General features: G+C 41.5%; 1 long non-coding RNA gene across 1 annotated transcript; it reads right to left on the reverse strand.

Annotated features, from left to right (window-relative positions):
- Nucleotides 1–5665: 5665 nt before the first annotated feature.
- On the reverse strand, nucleotides 5666–8103 carry LOC144761796 (uncharacterized). The gene is made up of 3 exons (XR_013595899.1): nucleotides 6622–8103; nucleotides 6465–6534; nucleotides 5666–6041 (listed from the first exon to the last, which is right to left on the reverse strand). It is a non-coding gene; the product is annotated as an uncharacterized LOC144761796 (long non-coding RNA).
- Nucleotides 8104–8474: the final 371 nt, after the last annotated feature.

An 8474-nucleotide genomic window follows, 5' to 3' on the forward strand; every position in this document is an offset into this window, starting at 1 on the left:
AAGGCAATTAATGTGAGAAATGTACACTTCAGGTTTTGTGTATCGCGAGTAATGCCCGGACAACTGTAAGACTGAGATACAATTGGTATTACGGGCCCTCTGAAAGACAATTTACCTCCATGCGCACCTGCGAGTTTGTCTAAGACTGTTATATTGTATGTGCCCTGCTTGCTGAGCTGCCTAGGTCACACAGACTTTTAATTTTTAATTGCTTCGCTAACCCTACAGATGTTGTTTTTCTCTTGTTTCTTCACCTACAGCACTGTAAATGATATCAACTATGGGAAGGGGAGAGGGGTGATTCGGTTCTAAATCGTTTTTCTTTATTGAAATGTTTGCTGACCTATGCGGGAAGGTGAAGGTTATTAGCATAACTGGCTGTCACTGTGTTGTCTGATTGCATTTCACTGATGTACCGTGTTTTCCTACAATAAAGGTTTTTGAAAACTTAAAAAAAAAAAAGTTTACAAAAGACCCCAAAAAAGGACTCGACAGGGCATGGTGCAGATGCCATGATAAGCTGTTGGACCTTTCAAGTTCCCTTACTAAGATTTTAGAGTTGGACATCCAGATGAAGGAGGCAAATTCCTAGTTGGAACCGGAGGAAATCCTTGAATGGACTCAGCAAGGATTATGCCTCCTTGGCAATGTTAATTGTGTGATGTCCACAGAACCCTGTATGTCTTTTCTAATGAGGATTGACCAGAAGCTGGTGAGTAGGCCTCTACGGAGACGGGACAAATTTGTTAAAGACTAATAGGGGAACCTATAAGGCAATTAATGTGAGAAATGTACACTTCATGTTTTGTGTATCGCGAGTAATGCCCTGACAACTGTAAGACTGAGATACAATTGGCATTACGGGCCCTCTGAAAGACAATTTACCTCCATGCACACCTGCGAGTTCGTCTAAGACTGCTATATTGTATGTGCACTGCTTGCTGAGCTGCCTAGGTCACACGGACTTTTAATTTTTTATTGCTTCGCTAAACCAACAGATGTTGTTTTTCTCTTCTTTTTTCACCTACAGCACTGTAAATGATATCAACTATGGGAAGGGGAGGGGGGTGATTTGGTTCTAAATGGTTTTTCTTTATTGAAATGTTTGCTGACCTATGCGGGAAGGTGCAGGTTATTAGCATAACTGACTGTCACTGTTTTGTCTGATTGCATTGCACTGATGTACCATGTTTTCCTACAATAAAGGTTTTTGAAAACTTAAAAAAAAAAAAGAAAAAGTTTACAGAAGACCCCAAAAAAGGACTGGACAGGGCATGGTACAGATGCCATGATAAGCTGTTGGACCTTTCAAGCTCCCTTACTAAGATTTTAGAGTTGGACATCCAGATGAAGGAGGCAAATTCCTAGTTGGATCCGGAGGAAATCCTTGAATGGACTCAGCAAGGATTATGCCTGCTTGGCAACGTTAATTGTGTGATGTCCATAGAACCCTGTATGTCCTTTCTAATGAGGATTGACCAGAAGCTGGTGAGTAGGCCTCTACGGAGACGGGACAAATTTGTTAAAGACCATGGCAAGTGTGTTTCCACTTTCTCTGCTTTGGACCAGGCCCAAAAATCTATGAAAAATGTGTTTAACAGTGGCCTTTTTAACTGGGATGGGCGCTTTCGAGGCCAAGTGCCAGGCCGTGGATTCAACCAGGCTTCCTGAGGATATTATAAAAGGGGCAGAGATACTCCCTCCAGCTCCTCCAACTTCTACCTCACCCATAACAGAGGAGGACATGGCTGCGCCAAGCATGCGGATATTGGGGTGGTAACGACTCTACTGCTGCTGATATCACTGACTCAGGTAAGAGTTTTTCCAGCTACAGAAGCTTTGATGGGGAAAAAATACAGTTGTACCTGCACAATCAATCAGGATACTTGGGTGTTTTAGACCGGTCAGGGGTTCAAATAGGCGGTTTACTCCACGCCTCAGCAGGAGAAGCATTCCACTCTTCTTTTTCCCAAAGCAGTTTCATAGATGACAAGATTTGTACTCTACTCTTAAAAAGAGCGATTGCGCAGCAGAATATTCTTGGTTCAGAACAAGGATTGAGGCCTTTGTCTGGTCCTGAACCTCAAACATTTCAATCTTGGACCGTATATAGCCATTTCAAGATGAAGGGCATACACTTGCTCTGCAATCTTTTACAGGAGATGGGGATGCTTTCTTGGCTGTCCCCATCGTTGCACCCCCATCAGAGGTTTATCCAATTTCGCTGGTGCCATCTCTGGTATGAGTTTACCCCCATGCCATTTAGTCTTTCATCAGCTCCCTGGTGTTTCCCCAAGTGGCTTCGGCCTGTAGTCCAATATCTCGGGAAGCGGGAGTGAGAGTGATTATACATCTGGATAAAATTTGCGGCATGGCGCAGAGCATCAAGAATGTTCTCCTTCACCTCTTTTGGGCTGTTCAGCTCCTTCAGGACCTGAGGTATGTCATCAATTCAGAGAAATTGATCATGGTTCCCTTCCCTGACTCTAGAATTCCTGGGTTTTCATGTGGACTTTATCAAGTCCCAACTCCAGTTACTGTTAAAGAAACGGATGTCTATCAAGAAAGAATTGAGAATGGCCCTAGCCCTTGCCTCTCTGACTATATCATTGAGGATCTTGGCTAGCATAGTAGGTCTTTTGGTGTCATCCATTCAAGCGATATTCCCATTACCCCTTCATCATCTGGTCCTTCAACAATTAAAGATGTTACACCTTTGGAAGGGGATCTTATTCGGGGCGAATAGTGTTGTCAGAGGAAGCCAGGAAGAAGTCCTGGTGGTTGGACCACATAAATGACTGGAACGGCAAAGCCATCTATGCGTCGGTTGATGAGGTGGTCATAGAATCTAACTCCAGCCAATGGGGCAAGGGGCCCGGTGTGGCCTGGTGGAGATGGGGCAGGTGAGCTCTGGACGAGCTTCATTTTCACATCAATTGGTGTTAGCGGGGGCATTTGCAGTACGCACTTTATCCCCATGCAAGGCGAGTTGTTGCATTTTTCTGAGAATGGACATTGTCTCAACGATACAGTAGATCAGCTGCCTGGTTGGAATGAGATCATGACTTCTGGTGGAGATTGCCAAGGATTTCCGGCATTATTGTCTCCAGCATCGAATATAGAACATTACAACGTGGGCTTTTACAATGCGGTAGTTTACAACGCAGTCGTTACAACGACCGGTTTGTTACCACGTTTGTCATTACATCACAATTCGTTTCAACGACTTGATTGAGGGGGCGCGCTGAAATTAGGAATATTATTAATTACGATTCCTACCCAAGTTTGGGCAACAGCAGGGAAGGTGTTGGATTTAAAATCCAACACATTTTGTGGTGTTGCACACACCCCTAGAACAAGTTGTTGAAATTACTTGCGTTGTATTGACACGCATGGTAACAACACGGTCGTTGTAACAACTGTGTTGTAAACTTCCGCATTGTGTCGGTTGCATGGTAAACATTGTTTCCCCCAGCATAAAATCTTGGTGACATGCCGAGCCAGTCCAATGTGATAGCTGATTGGAACTCTTCGTTCCTGCGTGATTCCATCCATCCCTGGGTTTTTCATGAGCTAAATCTGATGTGGGGATCATGCACAATAGATCTATTCTCATCTCGCCTGAATGTCTACCTCCTGATCTTTAACAGTGGGGGACCGGATCCTCTGGCACCCAATTCAGGTGCTTTTCTCCAGTCCAGGTTGATGGGTCTTCTGTAAGCGATTCCTCCCTTTTCTATGATCCAGAGGTTCTCTCGCAGGTGAGTCGCAAGGCAGCAGAGTTTGTCCTAGTGACCCCTTGTTGGAAGTCCCAACCTTGGTTTCCTGTAGCGATGTTGCTGTCTTGTGCACCATCAATGTGGATTCTCTCCTTCCAGATACTCTCTTCGACCCGCGGGGTCTCCCGCACCTGTTGCTGATTCAGGGTCACTTGTCCCTTATGGTGTGGAGACTTTCAGGCTGTTGTAATTTGGCAGCGATGGGGTTAGCATTAGCAGAAGCCATCCTGTATTTAGAGGCTATCTTGTCCGTTTTGTGGAATCCATTTTGTATTTCTGGTAGCCATTTTGTTTGCCATGTGCTACCACGTGTATGTAATGTGCTCTGTCCTACCTTGCTGTTGTCTGCTGTTGAAATCTGCCTAGAGAAAGGTTATATTTAGTCTCTTCCACTTTGCCCATGCTCAGTTGAGCTTGCAGCTGTCCATGCAGCTGCTGTTAGCTCCTCCCACTTGTTGACTGTGCATTTTCTGTATGACCTTATATGTGCCTAAAACCTACTTCTTGTACTTTTACCGCCTTCTTTTGAGCCCATGTGTGGGTATAAAAGGACCAAGCTCCTTCCATTCAGTGTGCTTCTTCATACATTACCGAAGGGTGTTGTGTGAATGTAGTTCCACCTCATGAGGTTAATAAACTTTGTACTTTCTATTCCAGTTTCTGTGCCAACTTCTATCCTATTGGTCTGAGGACTTGTGCAGAGAAGGGCGAACCCCTTGCACTGGTAGGCCTTGCTGAGGCTCACCACCACAAGGCGATACTGGCAAGTGCCAGGAGTTTTGCAAGGCACTATGGGCCATATGTATCATTCCAAACTGAGATAGCAAATGCCGAAATTCACAGAATTTCAGCATTTGCGATCGCAATTGGGCTTAGTGGTATGTATTAATGAAAAACTGCCTCGCAAAATAAGGAATCGCAAAATTTGATATTCCCTATTTTGTGATTGCATTTAAGGAATCGCAAATTGCGATTCCTTAAATGCAATGTAAGAAGCACAGAAAAATGAAATATTCCCTTAAGGAATCGCAAATTGCCACCAACTTCAAATTGGTGGTAATTTGCAATTTCTTTGAAAAATGCATTTATCAAAGTACAATGTAATGCAATGTTATGCACATACATGCCCTTAGGGCCTTAGGGCATGTACGCCACATGTGCACCCATGCATATTTCAGGGGTGAAACAGAGTGTCCTGTTTTGACACCCTTGCAACCTTGACATTCCATTCTCAATTTGCGATTCTCTAATTGCTAATCGCAACTTGAGAATGTCTTCCCATTCATTCCTATGGGCCTCTGCAATTCGCAATTAAGGAATATGTAGGATTCGCAAATCTTTTTGCAAATCCTACATACATTTCGTTTTGCGATTCTCAAATAGCGATTCTCTAAAATTCGCTATTTGTAAATCGCAAAGCCAAACTTTCATACATATGCCCCTATGTTCTTCTTGTCACAGTCCTGGGCTCCCTCCTCTACACATAAATGATATGAGGTGGCCTGGCGCTGATGGATAGGTTGGTGTAGTGGACGGAGTGTGGATTCCTTGGGGTGAGGTGTCTATTTAAGTGTGAATTTTTTATCTGACATTGCTAGTCAAGGATGAGCATATAGTAATATATGTTTCAAAATTGAGAGAGACCCCTTTACAACCAGGGGAATAGGGTACTGTAACAGTAAAGAAAATGTCTTCCCTTGGTAAGCCGTTCTCTAATAGGACCACCCAAAATTAGTATCCTGGCCAATCTAGTATTGGGCCCACTATATTTCTTCGCTCACTAATACACTTAAACAATAGTAATGAGGTTCATTCTTTATTATTATAAAATTATATTTGTACAGATACAATTGAATATTTAAAAACAACTCATAAAGAGCCACGTGTTAAAATTTCACAAAACAAATTCATAAAATACAATTTATAATACACATAAATTCAAAAAACAATATAATCAATTGGCATTTAACATTTGTAAAACTAGAAGATAAGAAAAAGAGAGGAGAGACATACAAGATACATTAGACTTGTCAATAATTATTGCACGTGTCTGGGATTTCACATGAACACAATCCTGATAATATGTCATTATTCATCTACAGGCTAGGTTTTTACTCCCTTGATCGTGCGGTAGGGCGTCGCCGCGTTTCGATGGTTTTATTGATATGTTACCATCTTTATCAAGACTATAGTGATAAGTCTCCTCCTACTTTTTTGGCACTAGTTATTTGGCACTGGTTGGTTGCTCGTGATATAGGTTTCCTGCGGATAAACATATTGCCATCAGTGTCTTACATATAATACATTCTACTTTTTACAACATTTATTACACTTCCTATTCACAATACTAATGTTCTAATATATCTCATGACATTATACACATCTTGATATGCCTCTAGTTGTGATAAATCATGAGTATCCGATAAATATGTTCAAATTCATACATTTTAAAATTCATATATCTATTACATGCAGTTCGATTCTATCGTCATTCTATATGAGGTATCTTAACCCCTATCGGTTTTACTTCTAGGATCCCCCTTTAACCGACTCCTATTCTTGGTAATATGCGTATTTCTCTCTGCCTGCTTAGACTATCTTCCTCTATCCCTCTATTCTTACGCTTTAGCTGACCCGACCCTCCTCACTTATTCGTCCTCGTAATTTGTGAAGTTTCTTATTTACCTTTTACATATTACAGGGTTTCATAATTTTTCTGCTTGGGTGATCTTGTTTTCGTGCTGGTCTATATATGCTGAAAAATAAGTATGCTTTTGTAAACTTTATTAATTGAAAGGGACAGTCATGGATTACTCGTTTCTCATACACTTAATTAATTTACCATTATATCTTCATTCTTAATCCTGTTCTGTTAGTGTCAGAAATGTGTTCCTCTCGCACTCTCTTTATAAAAAATGGACCCGTGTTCCCTACGAATGCGAAAAGAAAAGGGAATTTTACCTCTAGTTTTTCAGCATTTTTCAAGATTTTAAGCACATTGCGTTTATGATTACCTTCAGTTTATAATTCTAGGCAGTGATTAATCCATTACTCTGTCTTCTGTTCGGAGTTTGCTGGCAAATTCTCAAATTGCTGAAGTATTATGTACAGTGTCTGGAACCCCCAAAATTTTTTTTTTATATATATATATCCTGTTTGTTACTTCAGCTATGTTGTAAAAATCACTACACAATATAAGATTAGCAAGTCTTACCCCTATTGTAGGGATATTCTGGCCTCTGCTCTCCTCAGGGGCGGGTACCTGTTTTTTTTTCCTTATCTGCATGTTCCTATCGAAATAAGGCATGGGGTTAGTTCTCTAAATTAGTTTGATTTAGTGCTAATACTACCTAACTAGCATGGTTCTAAACCTAGTGGGGGCAAGTTCTTACCGATAAGAGGTCGGACCCTGGTTTCCCACGCCCCTTGTGTTCCTTAGGTTATCAGCAGAGCCGGAGCCGATCGCCTTGCGTCCAGAAACGAAAAGACATTTCGGCATTTTCCAACCTTATTTAAATGTAGCATTGAGATCTGCTATTGGCTCTTTGTATCTTGCCTCAGGTGAGCCGTATGTTATCATTACCTTCCCGTAGTGTTTTACGTGCAAATGTAGTGCCGTGTTGCAAGCGAGTTCCAAGCCTCGCTCTGGGACGCGGCCATTTTTATTTACGCCTCAAAGTGGAACGACATGTGTTCCATTGAGGCTAAATAATCGGCGCTTGCATAATCTTTCTAATCGTGTTCTTGAGAGATAGGGTCATGTCCCTAGCATTTTAAGAGCATTGATGTTGACTTTGGCTATTTTGTTGCGCCTGCACTTGCTGCTAGATTTTATTCGCGAAGTTGTGAATACCTTTAATCGTTTGCATTTTTTACTGACAATTGTAGCCTATTCTTACATATACTTTTATATTTGAAGGTACTCTATATTTCAAATAAGATTTGATTAACTGCAGATTAATCACATATTTATCAATAATTCATAATACATCGGATACCCGGGCACTGGGGTAGGTTTACAGAATCCAGATTATACTTGATAGGACTGGTAAGGTTTCTTCTTATTGGTTCGCCACAATTTTCATCCAGTCCTCTCTTGAGTTTAACCCTTTATTTATAGTATCCAAATATATCATGAACCACTGTTCTCGTGATTTTCGTATCACTTCTAAGTTTCCCCCTCTTCTGCTCATGTTGACCTTTTCTAAAATAAACCATGTGAAGTCATGACATCCATGGTTCTTTATTCTACAGTGGTCTGTCAGGGGGGCATTTTCTTTTAGATTCCTGATTGCTGATCTGTGTTCCAGCAGTCTAGTACGGAGTTCCCTACCCGTCTCGCCCACATAGCCATAGCCGCATGGGCAGATCAAGAGGTACACTACACTCTTACTCCTGCAGTTATTTAGGCTTTGGGGGTTTAGTATTTTGCCATTAAAGTGCAGTGTCTTGCTTTCAATGCAACTTGGGCAGATTGAACAGGATCCACACTTGTAGTTACCTAGCGCTTTTCTATTGCCTGTTAAGGTGCTATGGGACAGGCATGAAGAATTTTTATAAGTATGTACCAGTGCATTTCTAATCGTCTTATTTCTCCTAAAAGAGAACAAAGGTTTGGGCAGTGGTACTGTCAGTTCACTGTTGAGAATTTTCCAATTGCAGTTGACAATATTTTTTAATTTATTGCTCAAACCC

The sequence above is a fragment of the Lissotriton helveticus genome, chromosome 6 (assembly GCF_964261635.1).
Source record: "Lissotriton helveticus chromosome 6, aLisHel1.1, whole genome shotgun sequence".
Classification (NCBI taxonomy): Eukaryota; Metazoa; Chordata; class Amphibia; order Caudata; family Salamandridae; genus Lissotriton; species Lissotriton helveticus.